Raw genomic sequence first — 26,968 nt, forward strand, 5'->3', positions numbered from 1 at the left:
ATAGAAATATTTTAGTACCAGGGAATAGCAGGTGCTGTAAGATTGTTTGCATCCCTTTAATTTATGTTCAAGCTATCATGTTCAAATTTGAAGTGCAGTGAATAATTAGTGCCTCCGTATACCAGCTCCGTATTGTAAGCTTTTATTGCATCATTTAATTACATTCAAGATAACATTCTAGAATGTCAAGTGCAGGGATTAATAAAAAAAATTGTCAGATTGGTCTTTGATCATATTTGCTATGATTAGGCAATTTGAGTAAGCGTATAAGGCTTACGGCCACACCAGCTTGAGAACGCCCAATCTCATCTGACCTTGGAAGCTAAGCAAGTTTGGGCCTGGATAGTACTGAGGTGGGACCCTACCTATGTATACCAGGTGCTGTAAGCTTTTCTTGCATCACTTTAATTTACTTTCAAGCTGACATGCTCAAATGTGAAGTGCAATGATTAATAAAAAAAACTATCTGTTAGCACCTGGGAATAGCAGATGCTGTAAGTTTTTTTTGCATCACTTTCATTTACTCTCCAACTCACATGCCTGAATGTGAAGTGCAGTAAATCATCAAAAAACTGTCTGTTAGCACCTTGGACTACGAGATGCTGTAAGCTTCTCTTGCATCACTTTAATTTACTGTCAAGATGACATGCTAAGATGTGAAATGCAGTGATTAATTAAAAAAACTATCTGTTAGCACCTGGGAATAGCAGATGCTGTAAGTTTTTGTTGCATCACTTTACTTTAATCTGCAACTGACAAGCTTGTATGTGAAGTGTACAGATTAAATAGAAATATTTTAGTACCAGGGAATAGCAGGTGCTGTAAGATTGTTTGCATCCCTTTAATTTATTTTCAAGCTATCATGTTCAAATTTGAAGTGCAGTGAATAATTAACTCAAACTATCTGTTAGCACCTGGGAATAGCAGATGATGTAAGTTTTTTTTGCATCACTTTCATTTACTCTCCAACTCACATGCCTGAATGTGAAGCGCAGTGATTCATCAAAAAACTGTCTGTTAGTGCCTCCGTATACAAGATGTTGTAAGCTTTTATTGCATCATTTAATTTACATTCAAGATAACATTCTAGAACGTCAAGTGCAGGGATTAATAAAAAAAATTGTCAGATTGGTCTTTGATCATATTTGCTATGATTAGGCAATTTGAGTAAGTGTTTAAGGCTTACGGCCACACCAGCTTGAGAACGCCCAATCTCATCTGACCTTGGAAGCTAAGCAAGTTTGGGCCTGAATAGTACTGAGGTGGGACCCTACCTAGGAATACCAGGTGCTGTAAGCTTTTCTTGCATCACTTTAATTTACTTTCAAGCTGACGTGCTCAAATGTGAAGTGCAGTGATTAATAAAAAAAACTATCTGTTAGCACCTGGGAATAGCAGATGCTGTAAGTTTTTTTTGCATCACTTTCATTTACTCTCCAACTCACATGCCTGAATGTGAAGTGCAGTGATTCCTCAAAAATCTATCTGTTAGCACCTTGGACTACGAGATGCTGTAAACTTCTCTTGCATCCCTTCAATTTACTTTCAAGATGACATGCTAGGATGTGAAGTGCAGTGATTAATTAAAAAAACTATCTGTTAGCACCTGGGAATAGCAAATGCTGTAAGTTTTTGTTGCATCACTTTACTTTAATCTGCAACTGACAAGCTTGTATGTGAAGTGTACAGATTAAATAGAAATATTTTAGTACCAGGGAATAGCAGGTGATGTAAGATTGTATTGCATCCCTTTAATTTATGTTCAAGCTATCATTTTCAAATTTGAAGTGCAGTGAATAATTAACTCAAACTATCTGTTAGCACCTGGGAATAGCAGATGCTGTAAGTTTTTTTTGCATCACTTTCATTTACTCTCCAACTCACATGCCTGAATGTGAAGTGCAGTGATTCATCAAAAAACTGTCTGTTAGTGCCTCCGTATACCAGATGTTGTAAGCTTTTATTGCATCATTTAATTTACATTCAAGATAACATTCTAGAATGTCAATTGCAGGGATTAATAAAAAAAATTGTCAGATTGGTCTTTGATCATATTTGCTATGATTAGGCAATTTGAGTAAGTGTTTAAGGCTTACGGCCATACCAGCTTGAGAATGCCCAATCTCCTCTGACCTTGGAAGCTAAGTAAGTTTGGGCCTGGATAGTACTGAGGTGGGACCCTACCTATGTATACCAGGTGCTGTAAGCTTTTCTTGCATCACTTTAATTTACTTTCAAGCTGACATGCTCAAATGTGAAGTGCAATGATTAATAAAAAAAACTATCTGTTAGCACCTGGGAATAGCAGATGCTGTAAGTTTTTTTTGCATCACTTTACTTTAATCTGCAACTGACAAGCTTGTATGTGAAGTGTACAGATTAAATAGAAATATTTTAGTACCAGGGAATAGCAGGTGCTGTAAGATTGTATTGCATCCCTTTAATTTATGTTCAAGCTATCATGTTCAAATTTGAAGTGAAGTGAATAATTAACTCAAACTATCTGTTAGCACCTGGGAATAGCAGATGCTGTAAGTTTTTCTTGCATCACTTTCATTTACTCTCCAACTCACATGCCTGAATGTGAAGTGCAGTGATTCCTCAAAAATCTATCTGTTAGCACCTTGGACTACGAGATGCTGTAAGCTTCTCTTGCATCACTTTAATTTACTTTCAAGATGACATGCTAGGATGTGAAGTGCAGTGATTAATTAAAAAAACTATCTGTTAGCACCTGGGAATAGCAGATGCTGTAAGTTTTTGTTGCATCACTTTACTTTAATCTGCAACTGACAAGCTTGTATGTGAAGTGTACAGATTAAATAGAAAAATTTTAGTACCAGGGAATAGCAGGTGCTGTAAGATTGTTTGCATCCCTTTAATTTATGTTCAAGCTATCATGTTCAAATTTGAAGTGCAGTGAATAATTAGTGCCTCCGTATACCAGCTCCGTATTGTAAGCTTTTATTGCATCATTTAATTTACATTCAAGATAACATTCTAGAATGTCAATTGCAGGGATTAATAAAAAAAATTGTCAGATTGGTCTTTGATCATATTTGCTATGATTAGGCAATTTGAGTAAGTGTTTAAGGCTTACGGCCATACCAGCTTAAGAATGCCCAATCTCATCTGACCTTGGAAGCTAAGCAACTTTGGGCCTGGATAGTACTGAGGTGGGACCCTACCTATGTATACCAGGTGCTGTAAGCTTTTCTTGCATCACTTTAATTTACTTTCAAGCTGACATGCTCAAATGTGAAGTGCAGTGATTAATAAAAAAAACTATCTGTTAGCACCTGGGAATAGCAGATGCTGTAAGTTTTTTTTGCATCACTTTCATTTACTCTCCAACTCACATGACTGAATGTAAAGTGCAGTAAATCATCAAAAAACTGTCTGTTAGCACCTTGGACTACGAGATGCTGTAAGCTTCTCTTGCATCACTTTAATTTACTGTCAAGATGACATGCTCAAATGTGAAGTGCAGTGATTAATAAAAAAAACTATCTGTTAGCACCTGGGAATAGCCGACGCTGTCAGTTTTTTTTGCATCACTTTCATTTACTCTCCAACTCACATGCCTGAATGTGAAGTGCAGTGATTCATCAAAAATCTATCTGTTAGCACCTTGGACTACGAGATGCTGTAAGCTTCTCTTGCATCACTTTAATTTACTTTCAAGATGACATGCTAGGATGTGAAGTGTAGTGATTAATTAAAAAAACTATCTGTTAGCACCTGGGAATAGCAGATGCTGTAAGTTTTTGTTGCATCACTTTACTTTAATCTGCAACTGACAAGCTTGTATGTGAAGTGTACAGATTAAATAGAAATATTTTAGTACCAGGGAATAGCAGGTGCTGTAAGATTGTTTGCATCCCTTTAATTTATGTTCAAGCTATCATGTTCAAATTTGAAGTGCAGTGAATAATTAGTGCCTCCGTATACCAGCTCCGTATTGTAAGCTTTTATTGCATCATTTAATTACATTCAAGATAACATTCTAGAATGTCAAGTGCAGGGATTAATAAAAAAAATTGTCAGATTGGTCTTTGATCATATTTGCTATGATTAGGCAATTTGAGTAAGTGTTTAAGGCTTACGGCCACACCATCTTGAGAACGCCCAATCTCATCTGACCTTGGAAGCTAAGCAAGTTTGGGCCTGAATAGTACTGAGGTGGGACCCTACCTAGGAATACCAGGTGCTGTAAGCTTTTCTTGCATCACTTTAATTTACTTTCAAGCTGACATGCTCAAATGTGAAGTGCAGTGATTAATAAAAAAAACTATCTGTTAGCACCTGGGAATAGCAGATGCTGTAAGTTTTTTTTGCATCACTTTCATTTACTCTCCAACTCACATGCCTGAATGTGAAGTGCAGTGATTCCTCAAAAATCTATCTGTTAGCACCTTGGACTACGAGATGCTGTAAGCTTCTCTTGCATCACTTTAATTTACTTTCAAGATGACATGCTAGGATGTGAAGTGCAGTGATTAATTAAAAAAACTATCTGTTAGCATCTGGGAATAGCAGATGCTGTAAGTTTTTGTTGCATCACTTTACTTTAATCTGCAACTAACAAGCTTGTATGTGAAGTGTACAGATTAAATAGAAATATTTTAGTACCAGGGAATAGCAGGTGCTGTAAGATTGTTTGCATCCCTTTAATTTATGTTCAAGCTATCATGTTCAAATTTGAAGTGCAGTGAATAATTAACTCAAACTATCTGTTAGCACCTGGGAATAGCAGATGCTGTAAGTTTTTTTTGCATCACTTTCATTTACTCTCCAACTCACATGCCTGAATGTGAAGTGCAGTGATTCATCAAAAAACTGTCTGTTAGTGCCTCCGTATACCAGATGTTGTAAGCTTTTATTGCATCATTTAATTTACATTCAAGATAACATTCTAGAATGTCAATTGCAGGGATTAATAAAAAAAATTGTCAGATTGGTCTTTGATCATATTTGCTATGATTAGGCAATTTGAGTAAGTGTTTAAGGCTTACGGCCATACCAGCTTGAGAATGCCCAATCTCCTCTGACCTTGGAAGCTAAGTAAGTTTGGGCCTGGATAGTACTGAGGTGGGACCCTACCTATGTATACCAGGTGCTGTAAGCTTTTCTTGCATCACTTTAATTTACTTTCAAGCTGACATGCTCAAATGTGAAGTGCAATGATTAATAAAAAAAACTATCTGTTAGCACCTGGGAATAGCAGATGCTGTAAGTTTTTTTTGCATCACTTTACTTTAATCTGCAACTGACAAGCTTGTATGTGAAGTGTACAGATTAAATAGAAATATTTTAGTACCAGGGAATAGCAGGTGCTGTAAGATTGTATTGCATCCCTTTAATTTATGTTCAAGCTATCATGTTCAAATTTGAAGTGAAGTGAATAATTAACTCAAACTATCTGTTAGCACCTGGGAATAGCAGATGCTGTAAGTTTTTCTTGCATCACTTTCATTTACTCTCCAACTCACATGCCTGAATGTGAAGTGCAGTGATTCCTCAAAAATCTATCTGTTAGCACCTTGGACTACGAGATGCTGTAAGCTTCTCTTGCATCACTTTAATTTACTTTCAAGATGACATGCTAGGATGTGAAGTGCAGTGATTAATTAAAAAAACTATCTGTTAGCACCTGGGAATAGCAGATGCTGTAAGTTTTTGTTGCATCACTTTACTTTAATCTGCAACTGACAAGCTTGTATGTGAAGTGTACAGATTAAATAGAAATATTTTAGTACCAGGGAATAGCAGGTGCTGTAAGATTGTTTGCATCCCTTTAATTTATTTTCAAGCTATCATGTTCAAATTTGAAGTGCAGTGAATAATTAACTCAAACTATCTGTTAGCACCTGGGAATAGCAGATGATGTAAGTTTTTTTTGCATCACTTTCATTTACTCTCCAACTCACATGCCTGAATGTGAAGTGCAGTGATTCATCAAAAAACTGTCTGTTAGTGCCTCCGTATACAAGATGTTGTAAGCTTTTATTGCATCATTTAATTTACATTCAAGATAACATTCTAGAACGTCAAGTGCAGGGATTAATAAAAAAAATTGTCAGATTGGTCTTTGATCATATTTGCTATGATTAGGCAATTTGAGTAAGTGTTTAAAGCTTACGGCCACACAAGCTTGAGAACGCCCAATCTCATCTGACCTTGGAAGCTAAGCAAGTTTGGGCCTGGATAGTACTGAGGTGGGACCCTACCTAGGAATACCAGGTGCTGTAAGCTTTTCTTGCATCACTTTAATTTACTTTCAAGCTGACATGCTCAAATGTGAAGTGCAGTGATTAATATAAAAAACTATCTGTTAGCACCTGGGAATAGCAGATGCTGTAAGTTTTTTTTTGCATCACTTTCATTTACTCTCCAACTCACATGCCTGAATGTGAAGTGCAGTGATTCATCAAAAATCTATCTGTTAGCCCCTTGGACTACGAGATGCTGTAAGCTTCTCTTGCATCACTTTAATTTACTTTCAAGATGACATGCTAGGATGTGAAGTGTAGTGATTAATTAAAAAAACTATCTGTTAGCACCTGGGAATAGCAAATGCTGTAAGTTTTTGTTGCATCACTTTACTTTAATCTGCAACTGACAAGCTTGTATGTGAAGTGTACAGATTAAATAGAAATATTTTAGTACCAGGGAATAGCAGGTGCTGTAAGATTGTATTGCATCCCTTTAATTTATGTTCAAGCTATCATGTTCAAATTTGAAGTGAAGTGAATAATTAACTCAAACTATCTGTTAGCACCTGGGAATAGCAGATGCTGTAAGTTTTTCTTGCATCACTTTCATTTACTCTCCAACTCACATGCCTGAATGTGAAGTGCAGTGATTCCTCAAAAATCTATCTGTTAGCACCTTGGACTACGAGATGCTGTAAGCTTCTCTTGCATCACTTTAATTTACTTTCAAGATGACATGCTAGGATGTGAAGTGCAGTGATTAATTAAAAAAACTATCTGTTAGCACCTGGGAATAGCAGATGCTGTAAGTTTTTGTTGCATCACTTTACTTTAATCTGCAACTGACAAGCTTGTATGTGAAGTGTACAGATTAAATAGAAATATTTTAGTACCAGGGAATAGCAGGTGCTGTAAGATTGTTTGCATCCCTTTAATTTATTTTCAAGCTATCATGTTCAAATTTGAAGTGCAGTGAATAATTAACTCAAACTATCTGTTAGCACCTGGGAATAGCAGATGCTGTACGTTTTTTTTGCATCACTTTCATTTACTCTCCAACTCACATGCCTGAATGTGAAGTGCAGTGATTCATCAAAAAACTGTCTGTTAGTGCCTCCGTATACCAGATGTTGTAAGCTTTTATTGCATCATTTAATTTACATTCAAGATAACATTCTAGAATGTCAAGTGCAGGGATTAATAAAAAAAATTGTCAGATTGGTCTTTGATCATATTTGCTATGATTAGGCAATTTGAGTAAGTGTTTAAGGCTTACGGCCACACCAGCTTGAGAATGCCCAATCTCATCTGACCTTGGAAGCTAAGCAAGTTTGGGCCTGAATAGTACTGAGGTGGGACCCTACCTAGGAATACCAGGTGCTGTAAGCTTTTCTTGCATCACTTTAATTTACTTTCAAGCTGACATGCTCAAATGTGAAGTGCAGTGATTAATAAAAAAAACTATCTGTTAGCACCTGGGAATAGCAGATGCTGTAAGTTTTTTTTGCATCACTTTCATTTACTCTCCAACTCACATGCCTGAATGTGAAGTGCAGTGATTCCTCAAAAATCTATCTGTTAGCACCTTGGACTACGAGATGCTGTAAGCTTCTCTTGCATCACTTTAATTTACTTTCAAGATGACATGCTAGGATGTGAAGTGCAGTGATTAATTAAAAAAACTATCTGTTAGCACCTGGGAATAGCAGATGCTGTAAGTTTTTGTTGCATCACTTTACTTTAATCTGCAACTGACAAGCTTGTATGTGAAGTGTACAGATTAAATAGAAATATTTTAGTACCAGGGAATAGCAGGTGCTGTAAGATTGTTTGCATCCCTTTAATTTATTTTCAAGCTATCATGTTCAAATTTGAAGTGCAGTGAATAATTAACTCAAACTATCTGTTAGCACCTGGGAATAGCAGATGATGTAAGTTTTTTTTGCATCACTTTCATTTACTCTCCAACTCACATGCCTGAATGTGAAGTGCAGTGATTCATCAAAAAACTGTCTGTTAGTGCCTCCGTATACAAGATGTTGTAAGCTTTTATTGCATCATTTAATTTACATTCAAGATAACATTCTAGAACGTCAAGTGCAGGGATTAATAAAAAAAATTGTCAGATTGGTCTTTGATCATATTTGCTATGATTAGGCAATTTGAGTAAGTGTTTAAAGCTTACGGCCACACAAGCTTGAGAACGCCCAATCTCATCTGACCTTGGAAGCTAAGCAAGTTTGGGCCTGGATAGTACTGAGGTGGGACCCTACCTAGGAATACCAGGTGCTGTAAGCTTTTCTTGCATCACTTTAATTTACTTTCAAGCTGACATGCTCAAATGTGAAGTGCAGTGATTAATATAAAAAACTATCTGTTAGCACCTGGGAATAGCAGATGCTGTAAGTTTTTTTTTGCATCACTTTCATTTACTCTCCAACTCACATGCCTGAATGTGAAGTGCAGTGATTCATCAAAAATCTATCTGTTAGCACCTTGGACTACGAGATGCTGTAAGCTTCTCTTGCATCACTTTAATTTACTTTCAAGATGACATGCTAGGATGTGAAGTGTAGTGATTAATTAAAAAAACTATCTGTTAGCACCTGGGAATAGCAAATGCTGTAAGTTTTTGTTGCATCACTTTACTTTAATCTGCAACTGACAAGCTTGTATGTGAAGTGTACAGATTAAATAGAAATATTTTAGTACCAGGGAATAGCAGGTGCTGTAAGATTGTATTGCATCCCTTTAATTTATGTTCAAGCTATCATGTTCAAATTTGAAGTGAAGTGAAAAATTAACTCAAACTATCTGTTAGCACCTGGGAATAGCAGATGCTGTAAGTTTTTCTTGCATCACTTTCATTTACTCTCCAACTCACATGCCTGAATGTGAAGTGCAGTGATTCCTCAAAAATCTATCTGTTAGCACCTTGGACTACGAGATGCTGTAAGCTTCTCTTGCATCACTTTAATTTACTTTCAAGATGACATGCTAGGATGTGAAGTGCAGTGATTAATTAAAAAAACTATCTGTTAGCACCTGGGAATAGCAGATGCTGTAAGTTTTTGTTGCATCACTTTACTTTAATCTGCAACTGACAAGCTTGTATGTGAAGTGTACAGATTAAATAGAAATATTTTAGTACCAGGGAATAGCAGGTGCTGTAAGATTGTTTGCATCCCTTTAATTTATTTTCAAGCTATCATGTTCAAATTTGAAGTGCAGTGAATAATTAACTCAAACTATCTGTTAGCACCTGGGAATAGCAGATGCTGTACGTTTTTTTTGCATCACTTTCATTTACTCTCCAACTCACATGCCTGAATGTGAAGTGCAGTGATTCATCAAAAAACTGTCTGTTAGTGCCTCCGTATACCAGATGTTGTAAGCTTTTATTGCATCATTTAATTTACATTCAAGATAACATTCTAGAATGTCAAGTGCAGGGATTAATAAAAAAAATTGTCAGATTGGTCTTTGATCATATTTGCTATGATTAGGCAATTTGAGTAAGTGTTTAAGGCTTACGGCCACACCATCTTGAGAACGCCCAATCTCATCTGACCTTGGAAGCTAAGCAAGTTTGGGCCTGAATAGTACTGAGGTGGGACCCTACCTAGGAATACCAGGTGCTGTAAGCTTTTCTTGCATCACTTTAATTTACTTTCAAGCTGACATGCTCAAATGTGAAGTGCAGTGATTAATAAAAAAAACTATCTGTTAGCACCTGGGAATAGCAGATGCTGTAAGTTTTTTTTGCATCACTTTCATTTACTCTCCAACTCACATGCCTGAATGTGAAGTGCAGTGATTCCTCAAAAATCTATCTGTTAGCACCTTGGACTACGAGATGCTGTAAGCTTCTCTTGCATCACTTTAATTTACTTTCAAGATGACATGCTAGGATGTGAAGTGCAGTGATTAATTAAAAAAACTATCTGTTAGCACCTGGGAATAGCAGATGCTGTAAGTTTTTGTTGCATCACTTTACTTTAATCTGCAACTGACAAGCTTGTATGTGAAGTGTACAGATTAAATAGAAATATTTTAGTACCAGGGAATAGCAGGTGCTGTAAGATTGTTTGCATCCCTTTAATTTATTTTCAAGCTATCATGTTCAAATTTGAAGTGCAGTGAATAATTAACTCAAACTATCTGTTAGCACCTGGGAATAGCAGATGATGTAAGTTTTTTTTGCATCACTTTCATTTACTCTCCAACTCACATGCCTGAATGTGAAGTGCAGTGATTCATCAAAAAACTGTCTGTTAGTGCCTCCGTATACAAGATGTTGTAAGCTTTTATTGCATCATTTAATTTACATTCAAGATAACATTCTAGAACGTCAAGTGCAGGGATTAATAAAAAAAATTGTCAGATTGGTCTTTGATCATATTTGCTATGATTAGGCAATTTGAGTAAGTGTTTAAAGCTTACGGCCACACAAGCTTGAGAACGCCCAATCTCATCTGACCTTGGAAGCTAAGCAAGTTTGGGCCTGGATAGTACTGAGGTGGGACCCTACCTAGGAATACCAGGTGCTGTAAGCTTTTCTTGCATCACTTTAATTTACTTTCAAGCTGACATGCTCAAATGTGAAGTGCAGTGATTAATATAAAAAACTATCTGTTAGCACCTGGGAATAGCCGATGCTGTAAGTTTTTTTTGCATCACTTTCATTTACTCTCCAACTCACATGCCTGAATGTGAAGTGCAGTGATTCATCAAAAAACTGTCTGTTAGTGCCTCCGTATAGCAGATGTTGTAAGCTTTTATTGCATCATTTAATTTACATTCAAGATAACATTCTAGAATGTCAAGTGCAGGGATTAATAAAAAAAATTGTCAGATTGGTCTTTGATCATATTTGCTATGATTAGGCAATTTGAGTAAGTGTTTAAGGCTTACGGCCACACCAGTTTGAGCACGCCCAATCTCATCTGACCTTGGAAGCTAAGCAAGTTTGGGCCTGGATACTACTGAGGTGGGACCCTACCTAGGAATACCAGGTGCTGTAAGCTTTTCTTGCATCACTTTAATTTACTTTCAAGCTGACATGCTCAAATGTGAAGTGCAGTGATTAATAAAAAAAACTATCTGTTAGCACCTGGGAATAGCAGATGCTTTAAGTTTTTTTTGCATCACTTTCATTTACTCTCCAACTCACGTGCCTGAATGTGAAGTGCAGTGATTCATCAAAAAACTGTCTGTTAGTTCCTCCGTATACCAGATGTTGTAAGCTTTTATTGCATCATTTAATTTACATTCAAGATAACATTCTAAAATGTCAATTGCAGGGATTAATAAAAAAAATTGTCAGATTGGTCTATGATCATATTTGCTATGATTAGGCAATTTGAGTAAGTGTTCAAGGCTTACGGCCACACCAGCTTGAGAATGCCCAATCTCATCTGACTTTGGAAGCTAAGTAAGTTTGGGCCTGGATAGTACTGACGTGGGACCCTACCTATGTATACCAGGTGCTGTAAGCTTTTCTTGCATCACTTTAATTTACTTTCAAGCTGACATGCTCAAATGTGAAGTGCAATGATTAATAAAAAAAACTATCTGTTAGCACCTGGGAATAGCAGATGCTGTAAGTTTTTTTTGCATCACTTTCATTTACTCTCCAACTCACATGCCTGAATGTGAAGTGCAGTAAATCATCAAAAAACTGTCTGTTAGCACCTTGGACTACGAGATGCTGTAAGCTTCTCTTGCATCACTTTAATTTACTGTCAAGATGACATGCTAAGATGTGAAATGCAGTGATTAATTAAAAAAACTATCTGTTAGCACCTGGGAATAGCAGATGCTGTAAGTTTTTGTTGCATCACTTTACTTTAATCTGCAACTGACAAGCTTGTATGTGAAGTGTACAGATTAAATAGAAATATTTTAGTACCAGGGAATAGCAGGTGCTGTAAGATTGTATTGCATCCCTTTAATTTATGTTCAAGCTATCATGTTCAAATTTGAAGTGCAGTGAATAATTAACTCAAACTATCTGTTAGCACGTGGGAATAGCAGATGCTGTAAGTTTTTTTTGCATCACTTTCATTTACTCTCCAACTCACATGCCTGAATGTGAAGTGCAGTGATTCATCAAAAAACTATATGTTAGCACCTTGGACTACGAGATGCTGTAAGCTTCTCTTGCATCACTTTAATTTACTGTCAAGATGACATGCTAGGATGTGAAATGCAGTGATTAATTAAAAAAACTATCTGTTAGCACCTGGGAATAGCAGATGCTGTAAGTTTTTGTTGCATCACTTTACTTTAATCTGCAACTGACAAGCTTGTATGTGAAGTGTACAGATTAAATAGAAATATTTTAGTACCAGGGAATAGCAGGTGCTGTAAGATTGTATTGCATCCCTTTAATTTATGTTCAAGCTATCATGTTCAAATTTGAAGTGCAGTGAATAATTAGTGCCTCCGTATACCAGCTCCGTATTGTAAGCTTTTATTGCATCATTTAATTACATTAAAGATAACATTCTAGAATGTCAAGTGCAGGGATTAATAAAAAAAATTGTCAGATTGGTCTTTGATCATATTTGCTATGATTAGGCAATTTGAGTAAGCGTATAAGGCTTACGGCCACACCAGCTTGAGAACGCCCAATCTCATCTGACCTTGGAAGCTAAGCAAGTTTGGGCCTGTATAGTACTGAGGTGGGACCCTACCTAGGAATACCAGGTGCTGTAAGCTTCTCTTGCATCACTTTAATTTACTTTCAAGATGACATGCTAGGATGTGAAGTGCAGTGATTAATTAAAAAAACTATCTGTTAGCACCTGGGAATAGCAGATGCTGTAAGTTTTTGTTGCATCACTTTACTTTAATCTGCAACTGACAAGCTTGTATGTGAAGTGTACAGATTAAATAGAAATATTTTAGTACCAGGGAATAGCAGGTGCTGTAAGATTGTTTGCATCCCTTTAATTTATTTTCAAGCTATCATGTTCAAATTTGAAGTGCAGTGAATAATTAACTCAAACTATCTGTTAGCACCTGGGAATAGCAGATGATGTAAGTTTTTTTTGCATCACTTTCATTTACTCTCCAACTCACATGCCTGAATGTGAAGTGCAGTGATTCATCAAAAAACTGTCTGTTAGTGCCTCCGTATACAAGATGTTGTAAGCTTTTATTGCATCATTTAATTTACATTCAAGATAACATTCTAGAACGTCAAGTGCAGGGATTAATAAAAAAAATTGTCAGATTGGTCTTTGATCATATTTGCTATGATTAGGCAATTTGAGTAAGTGTTTAAAGCTTACGGCCACACAAGCTTGAGAACGCCCAATCTCATCTGACCTTGGAAGCTAAGCAAGTTTGGGCCTGGATAGTACTGAGGTGGGACCCTACCTAGGAATACCAGGTGCTGTAAGCTTTTCTTGCATCACTTTAATTTACTTTCAAGCTGACATGCTCAAATGTGAAGTGCAGTGATTAATAAAAAAAACTATCTGTTAGCACCTGGGAATAGCCGATGCTGTAAGTTTTTTTTGCATCACTTTCATTTACTCTCCAACTCACGTGCCTGAATGTGAAGTGCAGTGATTCATCAAAAAACTGTCTGTTAGTGCCTCCGTATACCAGATGTTGTAAGCTTTTATTGCATCATTTAATTTACATTCAAGATAACATTCTAGAATGTCAATTGCAGGGATTAATAAAAAAAATTGTCAGATTGGTCTTTGATCATATTTGCTATGATTAGGCAATTTGAGTAAGTGTTTAAGGCTTACGGCAACACCAGTTTGAGAATGCCCAATCTCATCTGACTTTGGAAGCTAAGCAAGTTTGGGCCTGGATAGTACTGAGGTGGGATCCTACCTAGGAATACCAGGTGCTGTAAGCTTTTCTTGCATCACATTAATTTACTTTCAAGCTAACATGCTCAAATGTGAAGTGCAGTGATTAATAAAAAAAACCATCTGTTAGCACCTGGGAATAGCAGATGCTGTAAGTTTTTTTTGCATCACTTTCATTTACTCTCCAACTCACATGCCTGAATGTGAAGTGCACTGATTCCTCAAAAATCTATCTGTTAGCACCTTGGACTACGAGATGCTGTAAGCTTCTCTTGCATCACTTTAATTTACTTTCAAGATGACATGCTAGGATGTGAAATGCAGTGATTAATTAAAAAAACTATCTGTTAGCACCTGGGAATAGCAAATGCTGTAAATTTTTGTTGCATCACTTTACTTTAATCTGCAACTGACAAGCTTGTATGTGAAGTGTACAGATTAAATAGAAATATTTTAGTACCAGGGAATAGCAGGTGCTGTAAGATTGTTTGCATCCCTTTAATTTATGTTCAAGCTATCATGTTCAAATTTGAAGTGCAGTGAATAATTAGTGCCTCCGTATACCAGCTCCGTATTGTAAGCTTTTATTGCATCATTTAATTACATTCAAGATAACATTCTAGAATGTCAAGTGCAGGGATTAATAAAAAAAATTGTCAGATTGGTCTTTGATCATATTTGCTATGATTAGGCAATTTGAGTAAGTGTTTAAGGCTTACGGCCACACCAGCTTGAGAACGCCCAATCTCATCTGACCTTGGAAGCTAAGCAAGTTTGGGCCTGAATAGTACTGAGGTGGGACTCTACCTAGGAATACCAGGTGCTGTAAGCTTTTCTTGCATCACTTTAATTTACTTTCAAGCTGACATGCTCAAATGTGAAGTGCAGTGATTAATAAAAAAAACTATCTGTTAGCACCTGGGAATAGCAGATGCTGTAAGTTTTTGTTGCATCACTTTACTTTAATCTGCAACTGACAAGCTTGTATGTGAAGTGTACAGATTAAATAGAAATATTTTAGTACCAGGGAATAGCAGGTGCTGTAAGATTGTTTGCATCCCTTTAATTTATTTTCAAGCTATCATGTTCAAATTTGAAGTGCAGTGAATAATTAACTCAAACTATCTGTTAGCACCTGGGAATAGCAGATGATGTAAGTTTTTTTTGCATCACTTTCATTTACTCTCCAACTCACATGCCTGAATGTGAAGTGCAGTGATTCATCAAAAAACTGTCTGTTAGTGCCTCCGTATACAAGATGTTGTAAGATTTTATTGCATCATTTAATCTACATTCAAGATAACATTCTAGAACGTCAAGTGCAGGGATTAATAAAAAAAATTGTCAGATTGGTCTTTGATCATATTTGCTATGATTAGGCAATTTGAGTAAGTGTTTAAGGCTTACGGCCACACCAGCTTGAGAACGCCCAATCTCATCTGACCTTGGAAGCTAAGCAAGTTTGGGCCTGGATAGTACTGAGGTGGGACCCTACCTAGGAATACCAGGTGCTGTAAACTTTTCTTGCATCACTTTAATTTACTTTCAAGCTGACATGCTCAAATGTGAAGTGCAGTGATTAATATAAAAAACTATCTGTTAGCACCTGGGAATAGCAGATGCTGTAAGTTTTTTTTGCATCACTTTCATTTACTCTCCAACTCACATGCCTGAATGTGAAGTGCAGTGATTCCTCAAAAATCTATCTGTTAGCACCTTGGACTACGAGATGCTGTAAGCTTCTCTTGCATCACTTTAATTTACTTTCAAGATGACATGCTAGGATGTGAAGTGCAGTGATTAATTAAAAAAACTATCTGTTAGCACCTGGGAATAGCAAATGCTGTAAGTTTTTGTTGCATCACTTTACTTTAATCTGCAACTGACAAGCTTGTATGTGAAGTGTACAGATTAAATAGAAATATTTTAGTACCAGGGAATAGCAGGTGCTGTAAGATTGTATTGCATCCCTTTAATTTATGTTCAAGCTATCATGTTCAAATTTGAAGTGCAGTGAATAATTAACTCAAACTATCTGTTAGCACCTGGGAATAGCAGATGCTGTAAGTTTTTTTTGCATCACTTTCATTTACTCTCCAACTCACATGCCTGAATGTGAAGTGCAGTGATTCATCAAAAAACTATATGTTAGCACATTGGACTACGAGATGCTGTAAGCTTCTCTTGCATCACTTTAATTTACTGTCAAGATGACATGCTAGGATGTGAAATGCAGTGATTAATTAAAAAAACTGTCTGTTAGCACCTGGGAATAGCAGATGCTGTAAGTTTTTGTCGCATCACTTTACTTTAATCTGCAACTGACAAGCTTGTATGTGAAGTGTACAGATTAAATAGAAATATTTTAGTACCAGGGAATAGCAGGTGCTGTAAGATTGTTTGCATCCCTTTAATTTATGTTCAAGCTATCATGTTCAAATTTGAAGTGCAGTGAATAATTAGTGCCTCCGTATACCAGCTCCGTATTGTAAGCTTTTATTGCATCATTTAATTACATTCAAGATAACATTCTAGAATGTCAAGTGCAGGGATTAATAAAAAAAAATTGTCAGATTGGTCTTTGATCATATTTGCTATGATTAGGAAATTTGAGTAAGTGTTTAAGGCTTACGGCCACACCAGCTTGAGAACGCCCAATCTCATCTGACCTTGGAAGCTAAGCAAGTTTGGGCCTGAATAGTACTGAGGTGGGACCCTACCTAGGAATACCAGGTGCTGTAAGCTTTTCTTGCATCACTTTAATTTACTTTCAAGCTGACATGCTCAAATGTGAAGTGCAGTGATTAATAAAAAAAACTATCTGTTAGCACCTGGGAATAGCAGATGCTGTAAGTTTTTTTTGCATCACTTTCATTTACTCTCCAACTCACATGCCTGAATGTGAAGTGCAGTGATTCCTCAAAAATCTATCTGTTAGCACCTTGGACTACGAGATGCTGTAAGCTTCTCTTGCATCACTTTAATTTACTTTCAAGATGACATGCTAGGATGTGAAGTGCAGTGATTAATTAAAAAAACTATCTGTTAGCACCTGGGAATAGCAGATGCTGTAAGTTTTTTTTGCATCACTTTCATTTACTCTCCAACTCACATGCCTGAATGTGAAGTGCAGTGATTCATCAAAAAACTGTCTGTTAGTGCCTCCGTATACCAGATGTTGTAAGCTTTTATTGCATCATTTAATTTACATTCAAGATAACATTCTAGAATGTCAAGTGCAGGGATTAATAAAAAAAAATGTCAGATTGGTCTTTGATCATATTTGCTATGATTAGGCAATTTGAGTAAGTGTTTAAGGCTTACGGCCACACCAGTTTGAGCACGCCCAATCTCATCTGACCTTGGAAGCTAAGCAAGTTTGGGCCTGGATAGTACTGAGCTGGGACCCTACCTAGGAATACCAGGTGCTGTAAGCTTTTCTTGCATCACTTTAATTTACTTTCAAGCTGACATGCTCAAATGTGAAGTGCAGTGATTAATTAAAAAAACTATCTGTTAGCACCTGGGAATAGCAGATGCTGTAAGTTTTTTTTGCATCACTTTTATTTACTCTCCAACTCACGTGCCTGAATGTGAAGTGCAGTGATTCATCAAAAAACTGTCTGTTAGTTCCTCCGTATACCAGATGTTGTAAGCTTTTATTGCATCATTTCATTTACATTCAAGATAACATTCTAGAATGTCAATTGCAGGGATTAATAAAAAAAATTGTCAGATTGGTCTTTGATCATATTTGCTATGATTAGGCAATTTGAGTAAGTGTTTAAGGCTTACGGCCACACCAGTTTGAGAATGCCCAATCTCATCTGACCTTGGAAGCTAAGCAAGTTTGGGCCTGGATAGTACTGAGGTGGGATCCTACCTAGGAATACCAGGTGCTGTAAGCTTTTCTTGCATCACTTTAATTTACTTTCAAGCTGACATGCTCAAATGTGAAGTGCAGTGATTAATAAAAAAAACTATCTGTTAGCACCTGGGAATAGCAGATGCTGTAAGTTTTTTTTGCATCACTTTCATTTACTCTCCAACTCACATGCCTGAATGTGAAGTGCAGTGATTCCTCAAAAATCTATCTGTTAGCACCTTGGACTACGAGATGCTGTAAGCTTCTCTTGCATCACTTTAATTTACTTTCAAAATGACATGCTAGGATGTGAAGTGCAGTGATTAATTAAAAAAACTATCTGTTAGCACCTGGGAATAGCAGATGCTGTAAGTTTTTGTTGCATCACTTTACTTTAATCTGCAACTGACAAGCTTGTATGTGAAGTGTACAGATTAAATAGAAATATTTTAGTACCAGGGAATAGCAGGTGCTGTAAGATTGTTTGCATCCCTTTAATTTATTTTCAAGCTATCATGTTCAAATTTGAAGTGCAGTGAATAATTAACTCAAACTATCTGTTAGCACCTGGGAATAGCAGATGATGTAAGTTTTTTTTGCATCACTTTCATTTACTCTCCAACTCACATGCCTGAATGTGAAGTGCAGTGATTCATCAAAAAACTGTCTGTTAGTGCCTCCGTATACAAGATGTTGTAAGATTTTATTGCATCATTTAATCTACATTCAAGATAACATTCTAGAACGTCAAGTGCAGGGATTAATAAAAAAAATTGTCAGATTGGTCTTTGATCATATTTGCTATGATTAGGCAATTTGAGTAAGTGTTTAAGGCTTACGGCCACACCAGTTTGAGCACGCCCAATCTCATCTGACCTTGGAAGCTAAGCAAGTTTGGGCCTGGATAGTACTGAGGTGGGATCCTACCTAGGAATACCAGGTGCTGTAAGCTTTTCTTGCATCACTTTAATTTACTTTCAAGCTGACATGCTCAAATGTGAAGTGCAGTGATTAATAAAAAAAACTATCTGTTAGCACCTGGGAATAGCAGATGCTGTAAGTTTTTTTTGCATCACTTTCATTTACTCTCCAACTCACATGCCTGAATGTGAAGTGCAGTGATTCCTCAAAAATCTATCTGTTAGCACCTTGGACTACGAGATGCTGTAAGCTTCTCTTGCATCACTTTAATTTACTTTCAAGATGACATGCTAGGATGTGAAGTGCAGTGATTAATTAAAAAAACTATCTGTTAGCACCTGGGAATAGCAAATGCTGTAAGTTTTTGTTGCATCACTTTACTTTAATCTGCAACTGACAAGCTTGTATGTGAAGTGTACAGATTAAATAGAAATATTTTAGTACCAGGGAATAGCAGGTGCTGTAAGATTGTATTGCATCCCTTTAATTTATGTTCAAGCTATCATGTTCAAATTTGAAGTGCAGTGAATAATTAACTCAAACTATCTGTTAGCACCTGGGAATAGCAGATGCTGTAAGTTTTTTTTGCATCACTTTCATTTACTCTCCAACTCACATGCCTGAATGTGAAGTGCAGTGATTCATCAAAAAACTATATGTTAGCACATTGGACTACGAGATGCTGTAAGCTTCTCTTGCATCACTTTAATTTACTGTCAAGATGACATGCTAGGATGTGAAATGCAGTGATTAATTAAAAAAACTGTCTGTTAGCACCTGGGAATAGCAGATGCTGTAAGTTTTTGTCGCATCACTTTACTTTAATCTGCAACTGACAAGCTTGTATGTGAAGTGTACAGATTAAATAGAAATATTTTAGTACCAGGGAATAGCAGGTGCTGTAAGATTGTTTGCATCCCTTTAATTTATGTTCAAGCTATCATGTTCAAATTTGAAGTGCAGTGAATAATTAGTGCCTCCGTATACCAGCTCCGTATTGTAAGCTTTTATTGCATCATTTAATTACATTCAAGATAACATTCTAGAATGTCAAGTGCAGGGATTAATAAAAAAAAATTGTCAGATTGGTCTTTGATCATATTTGCTATGATTAGGAAATTTGAGTAAGTGTTTAAGGCTTACGGCCACACCAGCTTGAGAACGCCCAATCTCATCTGACCTTGGAAGCTAAGCAAGTTTGGGCCTGAATAGTACTGAGGTGGGACCCTACCTAGGAATACCAGGTGCTGTAAGCTTTTCTTGCATCACTTTAATTTACTTTCAAGCTGACATGCTCAAATGTGAAGTGCAGTGATTAATTAAAAAAACTATCTGTTAGCACCTGGGAATAGCAGATGCTGTAAGTTTTTTTTGCATCACTTTTATTTACTCTCCAACTCACGTGCCTGAATGTGAAGTGCAGTGATTCATCAAAAAACTGTCTGTTAGTTCCTCCGTATACCAGATGTTGTAAGCTTTTATTGCATCATTTCATTTACATTCAAGATAACATTCTAGAATGTCAATTGCAGGGATTAATAAAAAAAATTGTCAGATTGGTCTTTGATCATATTTGCTATGATTAGGCAATTTGAGTAAGTGTTTAAGGCTTACGGCCACACCAGTTTGAGAATGCCCAATCTCATCTGACCTTGGAAGCTAAGCAAGTTTGGGCCTGGATAGTACTGAGGTGGGATCCTACCTAGGAATACCAGGTGCTGTAAGCTTTTCTTGCATCACTTTAATTTACTTTCAAGCTGACATGCTCAAATGTGAAGTGCAGTGATTAATAAAAAAAACTATCTGTTAGCACCTGGGAATAGCAGATGCTGTAAGTTTTTTTTGCATCACTTTCATTTACTCTCCAACTCACATGCCTGAATGTGAAGTGCAGTGATTCCTCAAAAATCTATCTGTTAGCACCTTGGACTACGAGATGCTGTAAGCTTCTCTTGCATCACTTTAATTTACTTTCAAGATGACATGCTAGGATGTGAAGTGCAGTGATTAATTAAAAAAACTATCTGTTAGCACCTGGGAATAGCAGATGCTGTAAGTTTTTTTTGCATCACTTTCATTTACTCTCCAACTCACATGCCTGAATGTGAAGTGCAGTGATTCATCAAAAAACTGTCTGTTAGTGCCTCCGTATACCAGATGTTGTAAGCTTTTATTGCATCATTTAATTTACATTCAAGATAACATTCTAGAATGTCAAGTGCAGGGATTAATAAAAAAAAATGTCAGATTGGTCTTTGATCATATTTGCTATGATTAGGCAATTTGAGTAAGTGTTTAAGGCTTACGGCCACACCAGTTTGAGCACGCCCAATCTCATCTGACCTTGGAAGCTAAGCAAGTTTGGGCCTGGATAGTACTGAGCTGGGACCCTACCTAGGAATACCAGGTGCTGTAAGCTTTTCTTGCATCACTTTAATTTACTTTCAAGCTGACATGCTCAAATGTGAAGTGCAGTGATTAATTAAAAAAACTATCTGTTAGCACCTGGGAATAGCAGATGCTGTAAGTTTTTTTTGCATCACTTTTATTTACTCTCCAACTCACGTGCCTGAATGTGAAGTGCAGTGATTCATCAAAAAACTGTCTGTTAGTTCCTCCGTATACCAGATGTTGTAAGCTTTTATTGCATCATTTCATTTACATTCAAGATAACATTCTAGAATGTCAATTGCAGGGATTAATAAAAAAAATTGTCAGATTGGTCTTTGATCATATTTGCTATGATTAGGCAATTTGAGTAAGTGTTTAAGGCTTACGGCCACACCAGTTTGAGAATGCCCAATCTCATCTGACCTTGGAAGCTAAGCAAGTTTGGGCCTGGATAGTACTGAGGTGGGATCCTACCTAGGAATACCAGGTGCTGTAAGCTTTTCTTGCATCACTTTAATTTACTTTCAAGCTGACATGCTCAAATGTGAAGTGCAGTGATTAATAAAAAAAACTATCTGTTAGCACCTGGGAATAGCAGATGCTGTAAGTTTTTTTTGCATCACTTTCATTTACTCTCCAACTCACATGCCTGAATGTGAAGTGCAGTGATTCCTCAAAAATCTATCTGTTAGCACCTTGGACTACGAGATGCTGTAAGCTTCTCTTGCATCACTTTAATTTACTTTCAAAATGACATGCTAGGATGTGAAGTGCAGTGATTAATTAAAAAAACTATCTGTTAGCACCTGGGAATAGCAGATGCTGTAAGTTTTTGTTGCATCACTTTACTTTAATCTGCAACTGACAAGCTTGTATGTGAAGTGTACAGATTAAATAGAAATATTTTAGTACCAGGGAATAGCAGGTGCTGTAAGATTGTTTGCATCCCTTTAATTTATTTTCAAGCTATCATGTTCAAATTTGAAGTGCAGTGAATAATTAACTCAAACTATCTGTTAGCACCTGGGAATAGCAGATGATGTAAGTTTTTTTTGCATCACTTTCATTTACTCTCCAACTCACATGCCTGAATGTGAAGTGCAGTGATTCATCAAAAAACTGTCTGTTAGTGCCTCCGTATACAAGATGTTGTAAGATTTTATTGCATCATTTAATCTACATTCAAGATAACATTCTAGAACGTCAAGTGCAGGGATTAATAAAAAAAATTGTCAGATTGGTCTTTGATCATATTTGCTATGATTAGGCAATTTGAGTAAGTGTTTAAGGCTTACGGCCACACCAGTTTGAGCACGCCCAATCTCATCTGACCTTGGAAGCTAAGCAAGTTTGGGCCTGGATAGTACTGAGGTGGGATCCTACCTAGGAATACCAGGTGCTGTAAGCTTTTCTTGCATCACTTTAATTTACTTTCAAGCTGACATGCTCAAATGTGAAGTGCAGTGATTAATAAAAAAAACTATCTGTTAGCACCTGGGAATAGCAGATGCTGTAAGTTTTTTTTGCATCACTTTCATTTACTCTCCAACTCACATGCCTGAATGTGAAGTGCAGTGATTCCTCAAAAATCTATCTGTTAGCACCTTGGACTACGAGATGCTGTAAGCTTCTCTTGCATCACTTTAATTTACTTTCAAGATGACATGCTAGGATGTGAAGTGCAGTGATTAATTAAAAAAACTATCTGTTAGCACCTGGGAATAGCAAATGCTGTAAGTTTTTGTTGCATCACTTTACTTTAATCTGCAACTGACAAGCTTGTATGTGAAGTGTACAGATTAAATAGAAATATTTTAGTACCAGGGAATAGCAGGTGCTGTAAGATTGTATTGCATCCCTTTAATTTATGTTCAAGCTATCATGTTCAAATTTGAAGTGCAGTGAATAATTAACTCAAACTATCTGTTAGCACCTGGGAATAGCAGATGCTGTAAGTTTTTTTTGCATCACTTTCATTTACTCTCCAACTCACATGCCTGAATGTGAAGTGCAGTGATTCATCAAAAAACTATATGTTAGCACATTGGACTACGAGATGCTGTAAGCTTCTCTTGCATCACTTTAATTTACTGTCAAGATGACATGCTAGGATGTGAAATGCAGTGATTAATTAAAAAAACTGTCTGTTAGCACCTGGGAATAGCAGATGCTGTAAGTTTTTGTCGCATCACTTTACTTTAATCTGCAACTGACAAGCTTGTATGTGAAGTGTACAGATTAAATAGAAATATTTTAGTACCAGGGAATAGCAGGTGCTGTAAGATTGTTTGCATCCCTTTAATTTATGTTCAAGCTATCATGTTCAAATTTGAAGTGCAGTGAATAATTAGTGCCTCCGTATACCAGCTCCGTATTGTAAGCTTTTATTGCATCATTTAATTACATTCAAGATAACATTCTAGAATGTCAAGTGCAGGGATTAATAAAAAAAAATTGTCAGATTGGTCTTTGATCATATTTGCTATGATTAGGAAATTTGAGTAAGTGTTTAAGGCTTACGGCCACACCAGCTTGAGAACGCCCAATCTCATCTGACCTTGGAAGCTAAGCAAGTTTGGGCCTGAATAGTACTGAGGTGGGACCCTACCTAGGAATACCAGGTGCTGTAAGCTTTTCTTGCATCACTTTAATTTACTTTCAAGCTGACATGCTCAAATGTGAAGTGCAGTGATTAATTAAAAAAACTATCTGTTAGCACCTGGGAATAGCAGATGCTGTAAGTTTTTTTTGCATCACTTTTATTTACTCTCCAACTCACGTGCCTGAATGTGAAGTGCAGTGATTCATCAAAAAACTGTCTGTTAGTTCCTCCGTATACCAGATGTTGTAAGCTTTTATTGCATCATTTCATTTACATTCAAGATAACATTCTAGAATGTCAATTGCAGGGATTAATAAAAAAAATTGTCAGATTGGTCTTTGATCATATTTGCTATGATTAGGCAATTTGAGTAAGTGTTTAAGGCTTACGGCCACACCAGTTTGAGAATGCCCAATCTCATCTGACCTTGGAAGCTAAGCAAGTTTGGGCCTGGATAGTACTGAGGTGGGATCCTACCTAGGAATACCAGGTGCTGTAAGCTTTTCTTGCATCACTTTAATTTACTTTCAAGCTGACATGCTCAAATGTGAAGTGCAGTGATTAATAAAAAAAACTATCTGTTAGCACCTGGGAATAGCAGATGCTGTAAGTTTTTTTTGCATCACTTTCATTTACTCTCCAACTCACATGCCTGAATGTGAAGTGCAGTGATTCCTCAAAAATCTATCTGTTAGCACCTTGGACTACGAGATGCTGTAAGCTTCTCTTGCATCACTTTAATTTACTTTCAAAATGACATGCTAGGATGTGAAGTGCAGTGATTAATTAAAAAAACTATCTGTTAGCACCTGGGAATAGCAGATGCTGTAAGTTTTTGTTGCATCACTTTACTTTAATCTGCAACTGACAAGCTTGTATGTGAAGTGTACAGATTAAATAGAAATATTTTAGTACCAGGGAATAGCAGGTGCTGTAAGATTGTTTGCATCCCTTTAATTTATTTTCAAGCTATCATGTTCAAATTTGAAGTGCAGTGAATAATTAACTCAAACTATCTGTTAGCACCTGGGAATAGCAGATGATGTAAGTTTTTTTTGCATCACTTTCATTTACTCTCCAACTCACATGCCTGAATGTGAAGTGCAGTGATTCATCAAAAAACTGTCTGTTAGTGCCTCCGTATACAAGATGTTGTAAGATTTTATTGCATCATTTAATCTACATTCAAGATAACATTCTAGAACGTCAAGTGCAGGGATTAATAAAAAAAATTGTCAGATTGGTCTTTGATCATATTTGCTATGATTAGGCAATTTGAGTAAGTGTTTAAGGCTTACGGCCACACCAGTTTGAGCACGCCCAATCTCATCTGACCTTGGAAGCTAAGCAAGTTTGGGCCTGGATAGTACTGAGGTGGGATCCTACCTAGGAATACCAGGTGCTGTAAGCTTTTCTTGCATCACTTTAATTTACTTTCAAGCTGACATGCTCAAATGTGAAGTGCAGTGATTAATAAAAAAAACTATCTGTTAGCACCTGGGAATAGCAGATGCTGTAAGTTTTTTTTGCATCACTTTCATTTACTCTCCAACTCACATGCCTGAATGTGAAGTGCAGTGATTCCTCAAAAATCTATCTGTTAGCACCTTGGACTACGAGATGCTGTAAGCTTCTCTTGCATCACTTTAATTTACTTTCAAGATGACATGCTAGGATGTGAAGTGCAGTGATTAATTAAAAAAACTATCTGTTAGCACCTGGGAATAGCAAATGCTGTAAGTTTTTGTTGCATCACTTTACTTTAATCTGCAACTGACAAGCTTGTATGTGAAGTGTACAGATTAAATAGAAATATTTTAGTACCAGGGAATAGCAGGTGCTGTAAGATTGTATTGCATCCCTTTAATTTATGTTCAAGCTATCATGTTCAAATTTGAAGTGCAGTGAATAATTAACTCAAACTATCTGTTAGCACCTGGGAATAGCAGATGCTGTAAGTTTTTTTTGCATCACTTTCATTTACTCTCCAACTCACATGCCTGAATGTGAAGTGCAGTGATTCATCAAAAAACTATATGTTAGCACATTGGACTACGAGATGCTGTAAGCTTCTCTTGCATCACTTTAATTTACTGTCAAGATGACATGCTAGGATGTGAAATGCAGTGATTAATTAAAAAAACTGTCTGTTAGCACCTGGGAATAGCAGATGCTGTAAGTTTTTGTCGCATCACTTTACTTTAATCTGCAACTGACAAGCTTGTATGTGAAGTGTACAGATTAAATAGAAATATTTTAGTACCAGGGAATAGCAGGTGCTGTAAGATTGTTTGCATCCCTTTAATTTATGTTCAAGCTATCATGTTCAAATTTGAAGTGCAGTGAATAATTAGTGCCTCCGTATACCAGCTCCGTATTGTAAGCTTTTATTGCATCATTTAATTACATTCAAGATAACATTCTAGAATGTCAAGTGCAGGGATTAATAAAAAAAAATTGTCAGATTGGTCTTTGATCATATTTGCTATGATTAGGAAATTTGAGTAAGTGTTTAAGGCTTACGGCCACACCAGCTTGAGAACGCCCAATCTCATCTGACCTTGGAAGCTAAGCAAGTTTGGGCCTGAATAGTACTGAGGTGGGACCCTACCTAGGAATACCAGGTGCTGTAAGCTTTTCTTGCATCACTTTAATTTACTTTCAAGCTGACATGCTCAAATGTGAAGTGCAGTGATTAATAAAAAAAACTATCTGTTAGCACCTGGGAATAGCAGATGCTGTAAGTTTTTTTTGCATCACTTTCATTTACTCTCCAACTCACATGCCTGAATGTGAAGTGCAGTGATTCCTCAAAAATCTATCTGTTAGCACCTTGGACTACGAGATGCTGTAAGCTTCTCTTGCATCACTTTAATTTACTTTCAAGATGACATGCTAGGATGTGAAGTGCAGTGATTAATTAAAAAAACTATCTGTTAGCACCTGGGAATAGCAGATGCTGTAAGTTTTTTTTGCATCACTTTCATTTACTCTCCAACTCACATGCCTGAATGTGAAGTGCAGTGATTCATCAAAAAACTGTCTGTTAGTGCCTCCGTATACCAGATGTTGTAAGCTTTTATTGCATCATTTAATTTACATTCAAGATAACATTCTAGAATGTCAAGTGCAGGGATTA

The 26,968-nt window shown here is 36.6% G+C and overlaps 1 non-coding gene and 30 pseudogenes across 1 annotated transcript; all 31 read left to right on the plus strand.

Moving 5' to 3' along the window:
* The first annotated feature begins 271 nt into the window (after nt 1-271).
* Nucleotides 272-390, plus strand: LOC145649652 (5S ribosomal RNA; annotated as a pseudogene).
* A 790-nt stretch (nt 391-1,180) lies between these two features.
* LOC145646887 (5S ribosomal RNA) lies at nt 1,181-1,299 on the plus strand (annotated as a pseudogene).
* A 791-nt stretch (nt 1,300-2,090) lies between these two features.
* LOC145643829 (5S ribosomal RNA) lies at nt 2,091-2,209 on the plus strand (annotated as a pseudogene).
* An 885-nt stretch (nt 2,210-3,094) lies between these two features.
* LOC145644341 (5S ribosomal RNA) lies at nt 3,095-3,213 on the plus strand (annotated as a pseudogene).
* An 887-nt stretch (nt 3,214-4,100) lies between these two features.
* On the plus strand, nt 4,101-4,219 carry LOC145647574 (5S ribosomal RNA; annotated as a pseudogene).
* A 790-nt stretch (nt 4,220-5,009) lies between these two features.
* LOC145643830 (5S ribosomal RNA) lies at nt 5,010-5,128 on the plus strand (annotated as a pseudogene).
* Nucleotides 5,129-6,136: 1,008 nt separating this feature from the next.
* LOC145649222 (5S ribosomal RNA) lies at nt 6,137-6,255 on the plus strand (annotated as a pseudogene).
* Nucleotides 6,256-7,485: 1,230 nt separating this feature from the next.
* On the plus strand, nt 7,486-7,604 carry LOC145647888 (5S ribosomal RNA; annotated as a pseudogene).
* A 790-nt stretch (nt 7,605-8,394) lies between these two features.
* Nucleotides 8,395-8,513, plus strand: LOC145649224 (5S ribosomal RNA; annotated as a pseudogene).
* A 1,230-nt stretch (nt 8,514-9,743) lies between these two features.
* LOC145647575 (5S ribosomal RNA) lies at nt 9,744-9,862 on the plus strand (annotated as a pseudogene).
* Nucleotides 9,863-10,652: 790 nt separating this feature from the next.
* Nucleotides 10,653-10,771, plus strand: LOC145649225 (5S ribosomal RNA; annotated as a pseudogene).
* Nucleotides 10,772-11,123: 352 nt separating this feature from the next.
* On the plus strand, nt 11,124-11,242 carry LOC145649845 (5S ribosomal RNA; annotated as a pseudogene).
* Nucleotides 11,243-11,594: 352 nt separating this feature from the next.
* On the plus strand, nt 11,595-11,713 carry LOC145645079 (5S ribosomal RNA; annotated as a pseudogene).
* A 1,106-nt stretch (nt 11,714-12,819) lies between these two features.
* On the plus strand, nt 12,820-12,938 carry LOC145647593 (5S ribosomal RNA; annotated as a pseudogene).
* Nucleotides 12,939-13,507: 569 nt separating this feature from the next.
* LOC145649226 (5S ribosomal RNA) lies at nt 13,508-13,626 on the plus strand (annotated as a pseudogene).
* A 352-nt stretch (nt 13,627-13,978) lies between these two features.
* On the plus strand, nt 13,979-14,097 carry LOC145650417 (5S ribosomal RNA; annotated as a pseudogene).
* Nucleotides 14,098-14,763: 666 nt separating this feature from the next.
* Nucleotides 14,764-14,882, plus strand: LOC145643891 (5S ribosomal RNA). The gene has a single exon (XR_014116091.1). It is a non-coding gene; the product is annotated as a 5S ribosomal RNA (ribosomal RNA).
* A 569-nt stretch (nt 14,883-15,451) lies between these two features.
* LOC145647977 (5S ribosomal RNA) lies at nt 15,452-15,570 on the plus strand (annotated as a pseudogene).
* Nucleotides 15,571-16,676: 1,106 nt separating this feature from the next.
* Nucleotides 16,677-16,795, plus strand: LOC145646889 (5S ribosomal RNA; annotated as a pseudogene).
* Nucleotides 16,796-17,368: 573 nt separating this feature from the next.
* Nucleotides 17,369-17,487, plus strand: LOC145648503 (5S ribosomal RNA; annotated as a pseudogene).
* Nucleotides 17,488-17,839: 352 nt separating this feature from the next.
* LOC145648218 (5S ribosomal RNA) lies at nt 17,840-17,958 on the plus strand (annotated as a pseudogene).
* A 790-nt stretch (nt 17,959-18,748) lies between these two features.
* Nucleotides 18,749-18,867, plus strand: LOC145647680 (5S ribosomal RNA; annotated as a pseudogene).
* A 1,106-nt stretch (nt 18,868-19,973) lies between these two features.
* On the plus strand, nt 19,974-20,092 carry LOC145646890 (5S ribosomal RNA; annotated as a pseudogene).
* A 352-nt stretch (nt 20,093-20,444) lies between these two features.
* LOC145648219 (5S ribosomal RNA) lies at nt 20,445-20,563 on the plus strand (annotated as a pseudogene).
* Nucleotides 20,564-21,136: 573 nt separating this feature from the next.
* LOC145648504 (5S ribosomal RNA) lies at nt 21,137-21,255 on the plus strand (annotated as a pseudogene).
* Nucleotides 21,256-21,607: 352 nt separating this feature from the next.
* Nucleotides 21,608-21,726, plus strand: LOC145648220 (5S ribosomal RNA; annotated as a pseudogene).
* Nucleotides 21,727-22,516: 790 nt separating this feature from the next.
* On the plus strand, nt 22,517-22,635 carry LOC145647681 (5S ribosomal RNA; annotated as a pseudogene).
* A 1,106-nt stretch (nt 22,636-23,741) lies between these two features.
* On the plus strand, nt 23,742-23,860 carry LOC145646891 (5S ribosomal RNA; annotated as a pseudogene).
* Nucleotides 23,861-24,212: 352 nt separating this feature from the next.
* LOC145648221 (5S ribosomal RNA) lies at nt 24,213-24,331 on the plus strand (annotated as a pseudogene).
* A 790-nt stretch (nt 24,332-25,121) lies between these two features.
* LOC145647682 (5S ribosomal RNA) lies at nt 25,122-25,240 on the plus strand (annotated as a pseudogene).
* A 1,106-nt stretch (nt 25,241-26,346) lies between these two features.
* On the plus strand, nt 26,347-26,465 carry LOC145646892 (5S ribosomal RNA; annotated as a pseudogene).
* The last annotated feature ends 503 nt before the right edge of the window (nt 26,466-26,968 follow it).

Source organism: Electrophorus electricus, chromosome 13 (assembly GCF_041902795.1).
Source record: "Electrophorus electricus isolate QZ-2024a chromosome 13, ASM4190279v1, whole genome shotgun sequence".
NCBI lineage: Eukaryota > Metazoa > Chordata > Actinopteri > Gymnotiformes > Gymnotidae > Electrophorus > Electrophorus electricus.